This window comes from Anser cygnoides, chromosome 7, assembly GCF_040182565.1.
Source record: "Anser cygnoides isolate HZ-2024a breed goose chromosome 7, Taihu_goose_T2T_genome, whole genome shotgun sequence".
Classification (NCBI taxonomy): Eukaryota; Metazoa; Chordata; class Aves; order Anseriformes; family Anatidae; genus Anser; species Anser cygnoides.
The window spans coordinates 28,180,300-28,196,767 of record NC_089879.1 but is presented as its reverse complement, the minus strand read 5'-3'; the positions used below and the strand labels follow the sequence as shown (position 1 = coordinate 28,196,767).

Here is a 16,468-nt window from a genome sequence, read left to right as displayed (position 1 = left end):
ACCAGGAACCTAACGTGGGTGCAACATTGATTTCACCCCTGATGCTTCCCTAAAAGCAAAGCTCAAAGAGCCAAGTAGCTTCAAAGGCTTCACACTAGCTTGAAAAGCAGAAGTAACATGCAGATTCTTCAGCTGAAAAGACTAGTGGCCTGCTTAGCTTTTCTAGGCATTTCTCTCTCTTCTAAGTAAGATTTCAGAGTGGAATTTAGGACTGAAGTTAGTTTCCCACAGAAATTCCTGCCTTCTGTAGATATCCTGCACAAGACAACAGTGGGAACGTAAAAGGAAAATGAGGTAACACCTGATTCCACCTTGTGGAACAGGCAATCCACTGGCACGAGAGACAGGGACACAATCCTTATAGCCTCCAGAAGTAATTCTACTGCCCTAGAAGCAGCATCTTTGCCAGTCAGCCATAAGCATTTTAGTTGCAAAGAATGTGTCTTCCTCAGCTGCTACTGCACGCAGCTACGGCTGTTAAGAACCTTCTCACCATGTTTTCTGCTCTCTTCACCCTGGCTTTGACTAAGACAGGCCTGCACAGCCTACACATGTAGCTCCCTTTATCAACCCTGGCAACCACAGCCTCATCCCACAATGAAACAAAATCCCAAGTAATGAATGAAATAGCAGCATTAGCACACACGGGATGCTCAACTGCTTAAATACCTATTTGTGTGACATTGTACTATTCATAACTGTTCATTCGTTTCCTCAGTACTGATGCCAGATTCAAAGTTATTTGCAGCTTCTGTCAGCACATCCCTTTTAAAAAAGGATCTGACTTATCTGATCACAAACTCAGAGCTTTGTGTTTTTATTTCACTGAGATCTCGTGCTTTCTAACCAGTTTTTCCTCTGCTTTGCCCTCATTAAAATCTACAGACACTGACTCCACAGATATATTAAGATCCTTCTCACTTTTAAGCAGACATGCAAAGCCCTTCCACAGCTCATTCATAATTCTTTTTCAGAAATCATTAATTATTTACATCGCTGTCCTGTTAAAGGCCACATTGAGACTCTCACACTTGCTGAGAGATTTTTTATTTTGTTATGCTATAAGGTCAGACCAGTTGTTTAAAGCGTATAAACAGATAGAAATGTAGTTAAATCTGATTTTCATCATTACTAAAGCATAAGCCTAAAAGTTCCATTTAATTAAAATAAGAAAGATTCTGTCTTCTGTCCCCCTGCCCCTCGATCTTACTTCCACTCGCTGGTTTTAAAGGTAGTTGGGACCATAAAAAAAAAGAAAGGTTCTAATCTTAATTAGCACTGTACTTCCTAATTACAACTCTAACTCAGTGAAGATCTTCACTACCATTGTAGTAGGGGCAGATCTTCTGGTCTTCTGAGTACATATCATCATCACAGAAAGAGAGCAGGTAAACCATGCGTGCAACCTCCTTATTTGAGTCTTAAGGAGCTCCTGGCTGAAGAGACCTGGCCTGAAGCTGCAGAAAGCAACAGTTCTGGCTGTGGCAGCGCAGCTCTTTCCCTCTCCCAGAGGCAGGAAACAGGCTGCCACCTGAACCAGTGCTCACACAACGCAGTGCTGTGAGCCCACTATGGTGCTGTCTGCAGGACACACAGTAAGGACATCATAAATTGAGGGAAACTAAAGCCAGCTGGAGCAAAGAGTAATTCAATGGGGGATGCACTTCTATTCTCCAGGTGGGGAACTTTCTTTACGTGTTGGGAAGCAGAGGAGCAGGTGGTTGTTGAAGAGGCTGGCAGGTGACATGACTGCAGCACAAGGAAGGCCCAGGAGGAACACAGACAACACCACACAGAACACCGGGCTCTCTGGATGGCGCCTCGGGACCAGCACACGGTCATGGGTGACCTTGCCTAGGAGCCTCTTCTGCTGCAGACAAATCAACCCCCTAATGCAGTGACATCAGAGAAAACTCAAGGAAAATTCAGCCCAATTTTCTCCTCAAACCCACCCCAGCCTCACCTTCGGGTTATTTGGTAGCCTATGGTGATACAATCTTTTCTCTCCCCCAATTTTTATTTACTTTTGAAAAGATTATTACCAAACTAACAATATTGCAGAACTTTATCCTCTCAAATTACATAACAGCTTCTTTCTACCAGCCTATCACCTTCACCTATTTGTTTCATGTTTCTATAACATCACAGTTTTTCAGTATATCTGCCCAAAATTTCTTCACCAAGCTTCAATGTATTACGCAGAAGAAAAATAACTGGTTATAAATATGTTTCCTGCTTTAATACAGTCTCACTTCAACCTTTTCCCCTTAAAATTTCAAATACTGAAAAAAGTTTACATAAAACAAAGTGCAGAACGTGAGTTCACTGTTACAATCTTTGCTATGACACACCTCACTTACTGTACATTACATGGTTGAACAGACACTAGAAATCTAACTTCCCATTGATATCTAAGCCAATGTTTCCTCCAAACACATTTTCAAACCTTTAATGGTCCAGAACCCTGGTAAATGTTAGCGTTTCACCTTTCCTACGTCAGTTTCAACAAATTTGTCTTTACCTGAGGTCTCCCTTGGAGATGAAGGATTTTTTTCCTGTATTGATTACCTAGAGAAAAGGAACTGATCACACGTACATACTTTTATTCAACTTGACAATCAGGTTCTAAAAGAAGATGGGGTACCATGATTACCATTAACATGCTACAGTAGGAGCACTCACAGTGACTCAGTTAAACCGCTGCTCAACAATATGTTAAGTCCCATGCTCCCCAGTTCTGGAAAAGTTTTGCCCTTTTCTCATTCCTCTTTTCTGAGAGCTACAAAAGAGCTGGGCAGGGCAGAGCCCACTGTTGCTCCCCCAGAGGTCCCCAGCAACTGTCAGGAACAGAAGGGGCTCTCTGCCTTCATCCTCCTGCTGGTCTTTTTAGGAGACACGTCCTTCTGCACAACCAGCTCCTCTTACATCTGGTTCTCTACATGCACTTGTGCTCAGTGCCCGCTGCAAATTTCATTTGTGTAATGCAGAGATCCATTAATAATTTAAGATTAAAAAGGAACCCAGGGGCAGGAACATTCAATTTTTGCTCATGCGATAGATGCTACTCCGCTAGTACGTCAACTCAAGTTATCTTTGTGCATGCTACGTTAATTCAGTAAATTCCTTTTCAAACAAAGTCCATTCAGAAACTGCCTGGAGAATCTACACAAGAAAAAAAACTTAATTTTTTAAGGTGAACGTGCCAGATTAACACAGAAAGAGAAACACGAAGAGATTTTAATTTAGCCCATCAAGTTTTCAAAACGACGGGGGCAAACAGGGTAAATCGGATAAGGAAGCCCTCTTCACGAACAAATCAAAGTCATACCAGACGTACCGTTAAACGTCCCAGTGCAGTACCTACACCGCGCTCACCCGGAGAAATAAACAAAATGAACAAAATACTTTAAAAGGAATCGAAGAGCGCGGCAGCGGCACCCGAAGGAGCCGTCAGCGCCCTGAGCCCGGCCGCAGCCAGGCGGGGACTGAGGCCGGGCAGGTGCCGGCTCCCCGGGCTCCTCTCCTCAGCCGCCCGAACGGAGCGGAGCGCAGCGCAGCCGCCCCGGGCTCCCCCGGCTCCCTCCCGGCGCTCGGCAGGGGGCCGAGCAGCTCCGCACCGCGGCGCCTCCCTCCCCGCCTGCCCCGGGCCCCGCTACCTCCTCTCACCTCAGCGCCAGCCGCCGCCGCCGCCGCCGCCGCCGCCGCCGCCTTCTCCTCAGCGGCCCGGCCCCGCCAAGCGGCCCCTGGGCGGGCAGCGCCGTCACGTGAACGCGCTCGAGCACGCGGGGCCGTTAGGGCCGTTAGGGCCGTTAGGGCCGTTAGGGGCCGTTGCGGCCGTTGCGGGGGGGCGGCGCGCGACGGCGCTTCCAGCCTCGCCCCTCGCCTCAGGTGAGGCGTCGTGGCCCCGCCGCGCCTCGCTGCCTGCCTCAGGGAGCGCCGCTTGTCTGCAGCAGCCAGGGCAGGGAAGCTGCTGCAGGTCCCTGCGCCATCCTGGGCACTGCGAGGGGCAGGAGACCCGTGAGGGGCTGAATTCCCCTGGGGTGTGTGTGTGTGTCTGTGTTAAACGTTTCTGTCTGCTGAATAAACTCGAGTGTTCACCTCAGTTTCCTCACACGTTTTCATGCTGAAGCTGAATCCTAGCTAAAGAGGAGCGGTAAGTGTTTTGCCACCTTGTCCTCGCTGAGTGTGACCTCTGTACCAACAATACACTGACAGCACTCTTTAAAGAGAGCACTTGAGGGAAACCATGAATAGCTGAGCTTTATGCAGTATCTCAGAGGGTTGTGGAGTGTATGGCTTAGTTACAGCTCAGGGAATGGCCCAGTACTCTGGTAGGAGCGGAGCCATCTCTGCTTACCTGGTGTCCTGGTTGTCAGCCCTGGATCTTTCTGTCTGGGGGTTCAGCAGGAGTTCGGAGGACGGGGGCGGGATTCAGGCTTGGTGCGCTTGCTAGTGCTTTATGTCTCTCAGCAGGGACATTTAATGTTGGTTCTTGAGGGTTACTGACAGCATGGGTCTTCTGAGGGAAGAAAAAATACAGGGTCTAAAGACAACACAAACTAGCAGCATTAAAGGTTTGCTGTCAAAATGCTCCCCCATTTCAGTGGAAGAGGTCAGCCTCGCTTCTGTTTAGAACTAACAAGTCTATGCCCCAAACCACATAAAGCACAGCAAAAGTGGAGTTCGTTGAATTTGCTTTCTCTTTTTGATGCTTTATATTTCATGTGCTTTGCTGTGTTGTCACAAAGGCCTGAACAGCCTTACCTGCTATCAGCAGCGTCATGCGTGCTGTATCGATATGCTGTACGGTGCAGCAGGGTGGATTACCCTGTGTGGAACGCCATGCAGCCTTGGCTAGTCTGCCTCCAGCACATACATCATTGCCTTAGAGTACTGTCAAGCACCAGCATACCCTATGCTGTAACTTTAGAAAAACAAAAAACATGGGAGGATAATCACAGGACTGCAGGAGCTAGGTCTTACTGTGAGCCCATTGCTAAGGGAACAGAAAGAAAAGTTGCTAACAACTTTGCTAAATGTTAAGATTTTGAATAAATTCTGAAAGCGAATTACCTTTGTTGGTTGTGTGGTATCAAGGGAAAAGAAACATTGTTGGGCCACAGTTATTCCCTAGAAATGGAAGGATTATTTTGCTTGGGAAGAGTTTATTCAGACTTCTGGTAAGCCATGTTTAAAAACCCAGTAAGGAAGCTTCCACAGTGCTTCCACAGCATGTGAGTGCAGAAGCGTATAGTTGTGCAATTTCAATGAGTACAAGCAGTCTAAATTCCTATAACTCACGCTGGAAACACTATTATTTGCAAGGCAATTGGAGCAGACAGCAGAGCTCACAAGGTTATCATCTGCGTCTGTTCAGAAGATGGCCTCAAACCTTGTATTGGCTAATATTTTTAGCTCTGCTAAGTAAACTCATGTAAGATCAGAGTCAACCCATGCAACAGGTTATATAAATTGCTTTAAATCAGCTGCTTTTTGTGAACACTGAATACCTGGCTTCTATTTCTTGCATTTCTTTTAGCACTTGAAAATGAATTTAAGGTGTGTGAAAGGTGCGTGACTGACAGTTCTGGAAATTGAACTCCCATGTTTAATCCCAGACTAGGTACAGCACAAGCAAGCTTCTCAGTGCTACTGGGGAGAAAACAGTTAGGCCAAGGGTAGTCCATTCACTTACTTTCTCATGCCTGCAAAGGTAGGATTTCCTGGGAATTGTGACTGACAATTCACTTTAAGACTTAATGGGAATATACAGCTAGGCCAGGTAGCTTGGTAAGTACTTCAAAACCAGTGTAAATAGCCTGTAGAGAGCAACAAAGAGAATCTGGCTGTTTGGGTCTGTCCATCAACTGGTGCATGAGCTCTCCATTTTTGCAAAAGACTTGGGATCATAGGGATGAAATAGGAAACTGAATAATGTGAGTAGTCGTAAAAAACACTTAAAGACTACACTATAAGATTAATCAATGATTTCTTAATCACTGATTGCATGATGTACCAGGATATAATGATAAAGTAAATGGTAATAGGTATTGTCTTTCTAGGCACACCAGCTTTTCGTGGATATTGAGAGTAATACAATTTGATATATTTCCAAGGTATATTTCCTTAAATATCAGGCTAATTGTTAATTTATTGCAAGAGAATGCTAAATGTATTTTAATACCATGATATCAAGGTGCCAGAAGTTTGCTAGATTTTTTTTTTCTAGCAAACACAAAGATACAAAGATTACGTGAAGGAAGCTGTGGAATCTTTGTCTGTCAGTTAGTGAAATATGTTTTGTAAGTTATCAGAAACTGGTGTTGCACTTAATTTTTAAACTGTCAAGTTGTTTCCTCACTGCCCTGTAGTTACCAGGTAGAGGATATCTTTTTACATTAAAATTGTGCCTTGGATACTAAGGTTACACGTTTAATTCAGAAAAAGCAAGCATTTAGTAATTCACCTGTTTTCTAAAGTATGATTGTCCTGTTTCAGCCTTAACCTGCTGTTAAACAGTACTATGGAAATCTTTACAGCACACTTACTCTGTTTTCAGCAATTTTGATTTATGATCCTTACTGTTTTTTGTAGATAGATTCGTTTATGCTTTTAAATGCAGCTTCTTTTTGTGCAAAATTGCAGGTCCTGAAGCTGTGAGCAGACATGGAGGATGTGATACTATCCTTCAAAGTGGACATGAACTAGATGATCAGAAGCTGTGTAAGTTCCAGGCTTCCAGGAATGAGTGCCTAAGTATGTTATTAAATTTGCTGTTAAGAATAATCCTTGGCTGGCAGTTGTGTAATTTTTGTGACAGTATCTCTTGAACTCAGTCAGAAGACAGGCTGATACCAGTCATGATGTCAAGACTGTGATTACATTGCTCCCCATTCACAGATACCGTGGTGACAAAAATATTTGTGGTTAAGAGTCCTTTCATTGTTACACTGTAGTACATGAACTGCAGTTACGTTATGCTGACTAAAGTAGCTCCTGATGACTCATGTCTGGAGATAATAGATTTGGGAGAGGTTTTTGTTCTGTAGAAAAGTGATATAAAATCTGATCTGTGGTGATTAATACATTTGTCCTCTTCAGCACCCACTAAGCACATAAGGTGGAGTTAGACTGAGTGAACTTTCTGAAAGTCCTAACACCTGTTTTCAAACAGTGCCCGGAAGCATGATGTCTTGCTGAAAGTGAACAAAGCATAGGCCTTTGTGTTGTGGTGGAATAGGAAGGTTCATCTACTCGGTTCCGAGCAGTGGTGACCATGGAAGTCATATATGGGAAGTGACAATGAGCATGTCGGGGCAGTGATGCCCCTGGCCTTTCCAGTTAGGTCTGAAAGCCAATGACTCATCATGCTACAATTCATTGAGATACTTTTAATATTTTACCCTCTATTGCCACAAATGTAGTCTCGGGGTTATGGCAGTGGTTACTATAGCCCTTTACTACCTTAGCAGGCAAGAATAGGTTTCAGATAATGGTGTCCCATTGCTGTGTGCTCTCTGACTGCCCATAGCCTCCCGCAGGCTGTGTCCAGCTCTGGCTCACATTCCCATCCTGGCATTTGGTGGTAGGGCAGGTGGAACTCCTGTTCCCAACAGCTTTGTGTGGCAAAGATCACACTGACCTTATGTCCCATGGGGCATCCAAATCACAGTGATTCAGCTACTCAGGATTTTCAGAGTCTTTCCTAGAAAGCCTCATGATGTCTTTAAGCTGCAATACAACAAATCATTCCAGAGGAGTGAGAGGTTTTAGTTCTTTCCTACAAGGTTTTGGCAAGCATACACGTAAAACACTATACATAGTTCAGTGGGAGTTGTGAGCAGACCAGCAGCTGAATGAGACATCAGAAGGCATACTACAGCATTTTGCTGTTTACATCATCTTTATAGGCTGTTATAAACATAATATTCTAACACTGAAGCAATGACCGCTCTGAATCACTTTGTGATTGTGTACTAGAGAAATCTTCTACGTAAGACTGAAAGAGGTTTGGCTGAGTAAAGATGCTGGCTTGAAAACTACATGAGAGAGAAAGGATTTCACTGGCTGGTTGTTTTAACAGTGAAATATTTTAGCCTAAGCAGAAATACTAGTTAGGCAGGAGAAATGCCAAACCTATAATACACAGAGTCTACTTTGCACAGAGCAGAGGGAATCCATCCCTACTTGAATCTCTCATTGCTTTAGGGCTCAGAAATGGGCAGGATTGAAATGACAGCAGAATTCCTGAGGTCTAGTGGTTCTTACAAATAAAATTGTACTTGCTCTGCTTTGACAGATAGTTTATGTTTATCTAACATTACTCAAAGTGGTGTTTTCATACAGCTCCTTCTTGTTAAATAAAAAAGCTTATAACCAGCTTGGACAAACCTAACCAAATGAAGAATACACTCCGAAGAACTCTGGAAAGAACAATAATGTTATGTAAGGAGGATAGAGAAGACAAACCTTTTTCCTCGTTAATTCCCATGGTTTCCTTAAACAGTCAGTGAATATGTTCAGCCACCCCTAGCTAGTCTTCTGGAAAGCATAAAATTGAGCAAGGAATTTTTATGTTACTTAGTAATAAAACCAAACTGATTGAGGCAAAAAGAATCATAAAGTAATGTAGAGTGTTAGATTGTCTGAAGCTTATCCAGCCTCAAATTCAGATGTAAAACTGAGACAGAGCAAGAACTGATCAAAAATTCCTATACCATCCATTTCCTACACTGGAACTGCTGAGCTCAAGGATGGATTTACTACGGGGAATGAGAAGGGACTAAGTCTCTCCATTTGCGTGGGGCTGTGTGTCCCTGCAATGTTTAGTAAAAGCATTGTCTCCCTAGAATCTTCCTCTGTCTAGCCTGAGTTGCAGAATTTAACCCCTGCTAGAATCCAAGGTGGATTGCAACAATGTGTAGTGTGTGCAGTCCTTTACTCTGCCAATACAGAGGATTTGCACCAATGTAGCTGCATTCCTAGCAAATCCTCAGTATAACAAGCCAAGGCCTGAAATACCACCTGGACTTCTGGACTTGGTTCTCAGCAACCTTTCAGCATAACCTTTCACCATGCAGTGAGTATGAAATGTGACCAAACCAGAAGAGCACGGTTTTATTCTGCTTCACAAAGGATAAGAGATCAGATGCAACTTGATGGAGAGTAGGTCCATTGTGAATTAAATATTTGTTAGCTGAAAACATACACTGGGCTTAATCAAATTACTTGTCTGATGATGCAGATTCTTGCAGGGAGCAGTCAGTTCCCAAGGAAAAGAGAGTTTTGTCTCCCTTCCTAATTTTAGTGTGATACAAATTTCAGATTGTTTCATGTGCCTTTGCTCCTGATCTGGGACCAGTGAGGGAGATGAGAATTAGCACACTACCTCCAACCCCTATCACCTCCTGCCACTGAACCCCTCGTGTATACAATGTGTGGGAGTCTCACGTAAGCATCTTTTTTGTAGTGACTGTGCATATCGGTTCAAATAATGCTTGCTGGAAAACAACTCTAGAGCACATTACTGGAGCTGCCATGCTTGCTCCCCTCACCCTCATTTATCCTGTTCACTAGTTACAACAAAGAATTAATGGTGTAAAGTATGATTTTGTTTCTGTCCTGACAAATGCCTCTCACAGTTCCAAAGGACTTTGGCCAGAACAAACCAGTCTGTATAACTGTAGGAAAAACAGTGCCTTCTGCTATCTCAGAGTATGATATGCATACAAAAATAGATACAGATATATACCACTGGTATTTTTTTTTTGTAGCTCTCTAGATGGTACAATATGTTATTGCAATTACATGTAATTGTCAAGTCTTTGAACCTCCTGTAAACATCCTTTCCAGAGCCAATAATAGGTTACTGTTCATAAAAGGAAATTTAACTGTAAACACGCATGCTGTTCATTCTTCTGACTGTTTATGCTGTCTATTCTGTCCATTTTCACTTCTTTATTCTTTCTCACATTTATCAGCTAAAATAAAATATGATTGTTTAGATAACTTTTTTTTCAACAGAAGTTTTGTTTTAAGGAGAACCTCAAACCAACCCTCAGGTCAAAGTAAGACATTCTGCCTTGGGCTGTGAGTATAAGGGCTGCACCACCACACAAAGCCATCTGTCAGTTATTCCCAGTTTCCTTAATAAAAATTTTTAGATGTAACACCAGGGTGGTAAAGACTGTGAATCTTCAGATAAATGGTCAGACTCTGGGCTTCAGGGATGAAGGCCTGGTAACCGTGGTACTACAGTAGAACCTACAGGGCATCAAGATTCTGTAATATGGAAAGGGATTTCAGCTTGCAGCTGTGTGCTGACATGCACATTCCCTGTCTAGTGTGGAGAAGGAACACTTCTGTAAGCTGGGTCTTTGAGATTGTTCTTTTGATCAGCAGGTCACAGAGAGCACATCATTTACAAGAACTTACTCTAGCAAGTCAAAGATAGGAAATCAGCATAAGTACTTCCAGCTATGGAAAGTTTCCTTCCTTTCCATCCCTGAATCTATATTGGCTCTATATTGAAAGATAACATGGCAATCTGGCCCCTCGTCTGTTCTATCATGTCACTTGTCCTGTTACATATTGTAACATATCCTAAGAACAGAAAATACAGTGAAAAACTTGATGAAATCCATAGTTAAAAGCCCTGTTTTTTTAAAATTTGGGGTTGTTTTATGGTAGTTATATGACTTGTTTATTTTTTAGACTGAAATTGGTCCATGAAGTAAAAAAAAAAAAAAAAAGCCTTAGTGACATAGTGACATGATTGACATTCTGCATTATTTGGCAAGGGCATTTGTATTTTGATATAATGTGGGCCATTAGAAAGAGAGTTAAGAAATATTTTGTGATTGGCCACGGTAAAATTGATTGATAAAGCACATGCATTCATCTGAAAACATTTCAGTTTTTAGTCTATTTCTGAGCTTTCAAGCACTCTTGTTAATTATTTATTGATAATTGATCCTTCTGAGAATGAAGAAGCAAACAGCACTGCTAATTCTATAGTGATGATAATATAGATTCATGTCTACTTTTTAGTGGCAGAAAGAGGCAAAGAAAGCAAAAAGGCCCATGGCTCAAATCAGTAGAAATCTGAGAAATGATGATAAACGTGATGTCTTCAGTGGTTGCTGTTTCACACTTGGAGAACAGAGCCGTCATTTTTGCGGTTAGAAGGCTACCAGGAAGGGAAGTAAGTGAGCACTTCTGTGACTGCCAGGGCACCTTGTCTGGTGTATGCATCTCTGTTGAATTCTGTGAGAGAATACTTCCTCTGAGAATGGAGGAAGATCCAATTTCACATCTGCATGTTCTAGGAATCTAGTAGTGTCTGCACTGTGACAAGAATTTCCCCACAGTTGGGATATTCATTGTCTGAAATTGGCTAAATGTTAGGATGAAACTGGGTGTGTGAATATAAAGAAAGTGTCATGCCCTAAGAACAATTGCTTTTTAAGGGATTCTTTTCTCACTATCCTGGGTTCTGATGAAATATGCTGTGTCTTTCATCTCCTCTGTGTAATGGATTGGGGCTTCTGAGCTAAAGCCCAATTTGTTTTGTTGCCTGGTGCAATGCAGCAGCAGCAGCCTGCCAAATAGCTTAGGTATCAGTAAGAGTATTGCCATGGGCTTATTAGCTCAAATGCTGTCTTGGGCTGATGTGGTTCCACCGCTTTCAGTTCTAGGGCAGCGTAGGCTTCCTGGGTATGTGTGGTGCAGACCTCCTGTCCATGTTCTATGGGAATAGCTGGCCCATTCTTTGTGCCTTATTTATGCTGATGCACAAGTACAGGCATTGTGTCAGCCCTAACAGATTCAGCAGGACAACATCTCTAACGATGGCTTTGCCAGTGTGAATAACTGAAGGCCTTGGGTTTGTAAGAATTCATTCTCAGAATTTACAAGTGAGGTGTGATAAAATCACTGTGGGTTGAAGGTAAAATAACGTGTATTGCAAACAAGGACTTTGCTGTTTAGCAACACCTGCTTACAGAATGTTTCAGTTCAGTTCATTTTAAGACCAGTATTTACTTTGCTGCCTCACCATTCGCTTTTTCCCTACCTGCAAATCATAGGGTGACTGTTTGAAGAAGATTATGTGTCTCAGAGTGTGTGGGTGAATGGAAGGTTAAACATTTTGACTGGCGTTCAGGTGCATCTTGTGCAATCAATCCCAGTGATATCATATTCAGTCAGAAGAGTTTCCAGTTGTGGGGAGAACAAAAGGGAGGGGGAAGGTGAAGGGTAGGCTCTTGAGTATGTCTTCAATGTTGCATTAGAAAAAAAGGACTTGGTCTTTGATCGTTGGCTGCAGCTGGGTTCCTAGCAGATATGATGACATGCTGTGTGTTTGCCCAAGTGTTCAGGAAGGCAAGGGAAAGGGGCTGGGACGCAGGACCTGCCTGTTCACATTTCTCCTGAGGTGGCAGGCAGATGGGGAGAGCTGGGAACATGGCTGTATCCTATACAATAGCGTCTGTTTCTTTGCATGGTCATGGAGGGGCCAGATATATTTGCTTGGGGTACTTATGGGTACTGTACTTGTATAACAAAGCAAGACACCTTAATGGGAAAGAAAAGGTCTTTTCGCTGCAGTAAGATGCTGAAATGTGTCCAGAATTTTGATGTACATAAACAAACAAGATAGTCAATGCTTTGATAGTTCGAAGATGACGATAATGGGTGATTGAAAGATCCTTTTCTACATGGAGCTCAGGGCTTAATGGGCTGATTCTGACAATGATGTCTGCAATGCTCTTTGCATTTTTTTCAGTTTGTGTTCAGTCAGTGAAGTTCTCTCAGCATATTGGTAGCCACTGAATGCTTTACACAACGTTTATGCTCTTGCCATTATGGTTGGAAAACTTTTTTTTTTTTTATTTTGTACATGATGTTCTTGAAAAGTACTCTGTTAAGAGCACTTCCAAATTATCAGCTCATCCACAAGTCACATATGCTGTCTGTCTATCAAGATTTTCCTATGGTGCTAGAACATTAGTTTACTTGAAATGACTGGGCTTCACCAATTGGTATTCTTTCTGGCTGCCCTTCATGTAGAATTGGGAAGTAATATCCCTTTTGCAGTCTTGTGCAGCTAAGATATGTAGGTTGGTGCCAGTCTCTGGTCTCTTGGACTTAGTGATATTCAAAGCCTTGAATGTCTAGGTTATTTCATCTGATAAAGGAATGTATGTTATCAAGGGGCAGGAATTGCATGTTTTGTCATCATTTAGAAGGTAGCTGGGTATAAACGGTTTGTTTTGGACATCTGGGATATATGATGCTTGTGCCGCTGGACACAGTTAAATTAAAAACAACAACAACAACAAAACAAAAAAAAAAAAAAAAAAAACAAAAAAAAAAACAAAAAAAAGCCAAAAAAAAGGAGCAGATTGAGTAGTTCTGTTACAACAGTTTAAAAATGTATAGCTTCCTGGAAAAAAATCTTTCTGAGGGAGCAGATGTAGTGCAGAGAGTTAATAGAAAGGGCATGGGACAGGAAGCTTCATGTCTCTGTAGGCTGTTGGAGGGATTCCAATAATGATGTAGAATCTGAGGAGTGGTAGGACACAGAGGTGGTGAAGCAGCTGTGGATGGTAATGCATTCCTAAGCAGTTCTGCAGTTGTGTGCAAGGAGTAAGAGGTACTAAAAGAAAGGCACAGAGACAAAAGGATGTATAATCTGGTACATTATCCTCTTAAAAGTGAAGGATAGCCTGGCACTGTCCTTTGCTATCTGGCTTTCTGCAGCAGAGCACAGCTACCTGAGTACTTTGGCTTCACAACTGACATGCAGTCACTGAGAGAATAGTAGGGCTCCAAGGTCATTGCACGCTGGATGCCAGGGAAATGTAAACACAATTTATCTTAGAAATACACTAAAGGTGGCTTGCACCCCTCAGCCTGCCCTGCCCTCCCTTCCCCACCCTCCAATAAACCACGCACCTTTTTAGCACCATTTGTCATCACAGAGGGAGGCCTTTGATGACATTTTTTATTTAGTTGCACACAATAACTGGGTGCAGCATAGCATAAAGCAGCTGTAAACTAACTAGGGGAATAACATAATCCATCTCTGTATAAATCTAGTGACATCTGCTATAGTTATTGCTATATCATGATTCTAAGGCAGCTGAGTTGGACACAGAGAGACAGAGTGTTTCCTCTAAATACAGAAGCTTCCAGCCACTAATAAAGGTATCTTATGTAAAATTTAATTTAGAATTTCATAGCTATCAGTTTCCTTACAGCTGCCTTTTCCTGTACAGTCATTAAAACACATATGTTCTGCAGATGCTGGCAGGGTTTTCAAATACCATATGCAAAATGGAAAAAGGACATTTTCCCTTAATGTAAACAATCTTTCTTCTTGCAATAAAGCACTTTTTTCCAAGATTTACTGGCTCATTACTTTTAGTGACCATCATGGAACGAACTTTCTGAAAAACGTGGAACACCTGTCCTTTTAAAACCCAGTCTTTTTGAGATGTCTCAAATTTGACATCCCAAAATTAAGGTCCTCCAAGTGGATAACCAGCCTTTGGAATTCTGGCTATTACCTTTACTCAGCCCACGTGACCCCTCATTGCAGCACGGGGAATTTTCTTATCATGAATTTCTGGTTAAGTCTTAAATCTCTCTCTGGCAGAGCTGTTTTTATTGTTCTACCTTGTGAAAAAAAAACAAACAACAAACACCACAAACACATTAGCCAAACTTAAGACAGTGCTCATGAATCCAGAACGAACATGGAAGTTTGACTCCATAAGCTTTAAATTACATTCCAAATAATTTTTTCCCTAAATGGTACTCTATAAAAAGGCATGTAATTTGATTATTCTTTACTTACACGTTTTGTACTTAGTGATCCTGGGCAGAAATAATGTTACCTGGAAAGAACCTACATGAGAATAATAAGGAGAGGAACTGTTGTAGTAATAGGTCGGAACGAACTTGTGGCTGGGGAGATCTCTTATCAGCATTATTTTTCCTCAGTGCTATTAATCTGGATAAAGCTAAGTAAATATCTTAGACATGCTGGAGTTATATAGTGATACACTTATGTCCTGTACCATTGGTAGCCTCACCTAGCCCCTCACTTGCATAATTATTAATGCTAAATCATAATTCTTCAGTCAGACTCACAAAGGCCATTTCTGTGTGAAATAGGGAATTACTTTGAGCCCAGGAGCAGAGTGAGAGAAATTATTGTCTTTGGAATCCATTGGGAACAGGACCATCAGACTGAGAAGAAGATAGCTTACACATTTGTTGAGATTCAGGTATTACATCTAATTCTTCTAGGACTTAAGTTGACAGTCTTCCCTCTCTGCCCTAATGAACAGGCCATTTGAAAGAACACTGAACGTGGTCATACCATTTTCTTTCACCATAATGCCTGGCAGTGCAATCCTGATCCTGATCCAACCATTAACTTCTGACTCTGATTCTTAGGTTTTATGCTACGTGCCTGGCTCTGTCAGTCTTTGTATATGTACATACATGTGTGTATTTAATAACACAGTTCTATGTCTGCCTGTCTGGAATATCCTGCTGTATTCATTTGTGGTTCAACTGCATACGCTGTTATGTACAAATAGACATACCAGGAGATCACAGCTACATTAAGGCTTTAAGGGAAACCATATGGAAAGTCATAGGTCAGTGAGCAGGCAGTGGAAAATTGAGCTACATTATCAGATCAGAATTTGGGTTTTGTGAAATACAGTGTGTAGCTGCAGCTGGCAACTTCTGCCAAAACATTGCATTTAAAGTAATTATGTAAAGGAAAATTAGATCCTTACACTGAGACTCAGTTGCTTCCTGGAAAAAACACTAGCAATGGCACACTTTCCATGTGCAGATTTCTATCACTACTCCAGTTGTGCAGGTGTGCCATATATCATTCCTGACAATTTCACCTACTATGATTAACATCAGCTGAGTATAGTATAAAGCAGAACTGGTCATTGGCAGCTTACACAAATGCTGCAGCAGGATAAGTTTACAGTCAGGCTGAGGCTAGTAGAAAGCTTCACTTTGTGGCTGTGGGCCTGTGGCCATCCCATATCAGGCTGGTCACCAGCATACTTGGGATTTGTACCAGCAGAGAGTTCATGCTGCCTTCTGTCTGTGCCACTTGCAATAGAAGAGGGCCATTAGAGGAGATGGTGAAAGGATACTCTGGCAGCTCCATGCTCAGGGGCGACCTTATTGCTCTCTATAGGTACATTAAAGGAGGCTGTAGCGAGGTGGGGGTCTGTCTGTTCTCCCACGTGCCTGGTGACAAGACGAGGGGGGAATGGGCTAAAGCTGCGCCAGGGGAGGTTTAGGTTGGATATTAGGAAAAACTTCTTTATCGAAAGGGTTGTTAGGCATTGGAATGGGCTGCCCAGGGAAGTGGTTGAGTCACCATCCCTGGAGGTCTTTAACAGACGTTTAGATGTAGAGCTTAGTG

General features: G+C 42.4%; 1 protein-coding gene and 1 long non-coding RNA gene across 11 annotated transcripts in view; one reads left to right on the top strand and one right to left on the bottom strand.

Annotated features, from left to right (window-relative positions):
• The window catches only part of RHOBTB1 (Rho related BTB domain containing 1), a 62,237-nt gene extending 58,433 nt beyond the window's left edge, over positions 1-3,804 (bottom strand). For 7 of the 8 annotated variants that reach the window (XR_010833014.1, XR_010833015.1, XR_010833016.1 and 4 more), the window contains exon 1: positions 3,667-3,804. The gene's annotated coding sequence lies outside the window, so the exon portion shown is untranslated. Of the gene's footprint in view, positions 1-3,337; positions 3,549-3,666 lie in introns of those variants that run through there. The other variant, XM_013173781.3, reaches the window with a different exon arrangement.
• Positions 3,805-3,925: 121 nt separating this feature from the next.
• The window catches only part of LOC106031493 (uncharacterized), a 62,967-nt gene continuing 50,424 nt past the window's right edge, over positions 3,926-16,468 (top strand). The window contains exons 1-4 of one of the 3 annotated variants that reach the window (XR_010833018.1): positions 4,016-4,153; positions 6,646-6,756; positions 11,050-11,203; positions 15,181-15,293. This is a non-coding gene — a long non-coding RNA (uncharacterized lncRNA). Of the gene's footprint in view, positions 4,154-6,645; positions 6,757-9,324; positions 11,024-11,049; positions 11,204-15,180; positions 15,294-16,468 lie in introns of those variants that run through there. The other 2 variants (XR_010833019.1, XR_001204319.3) reach the window with 2 other exon arrangements.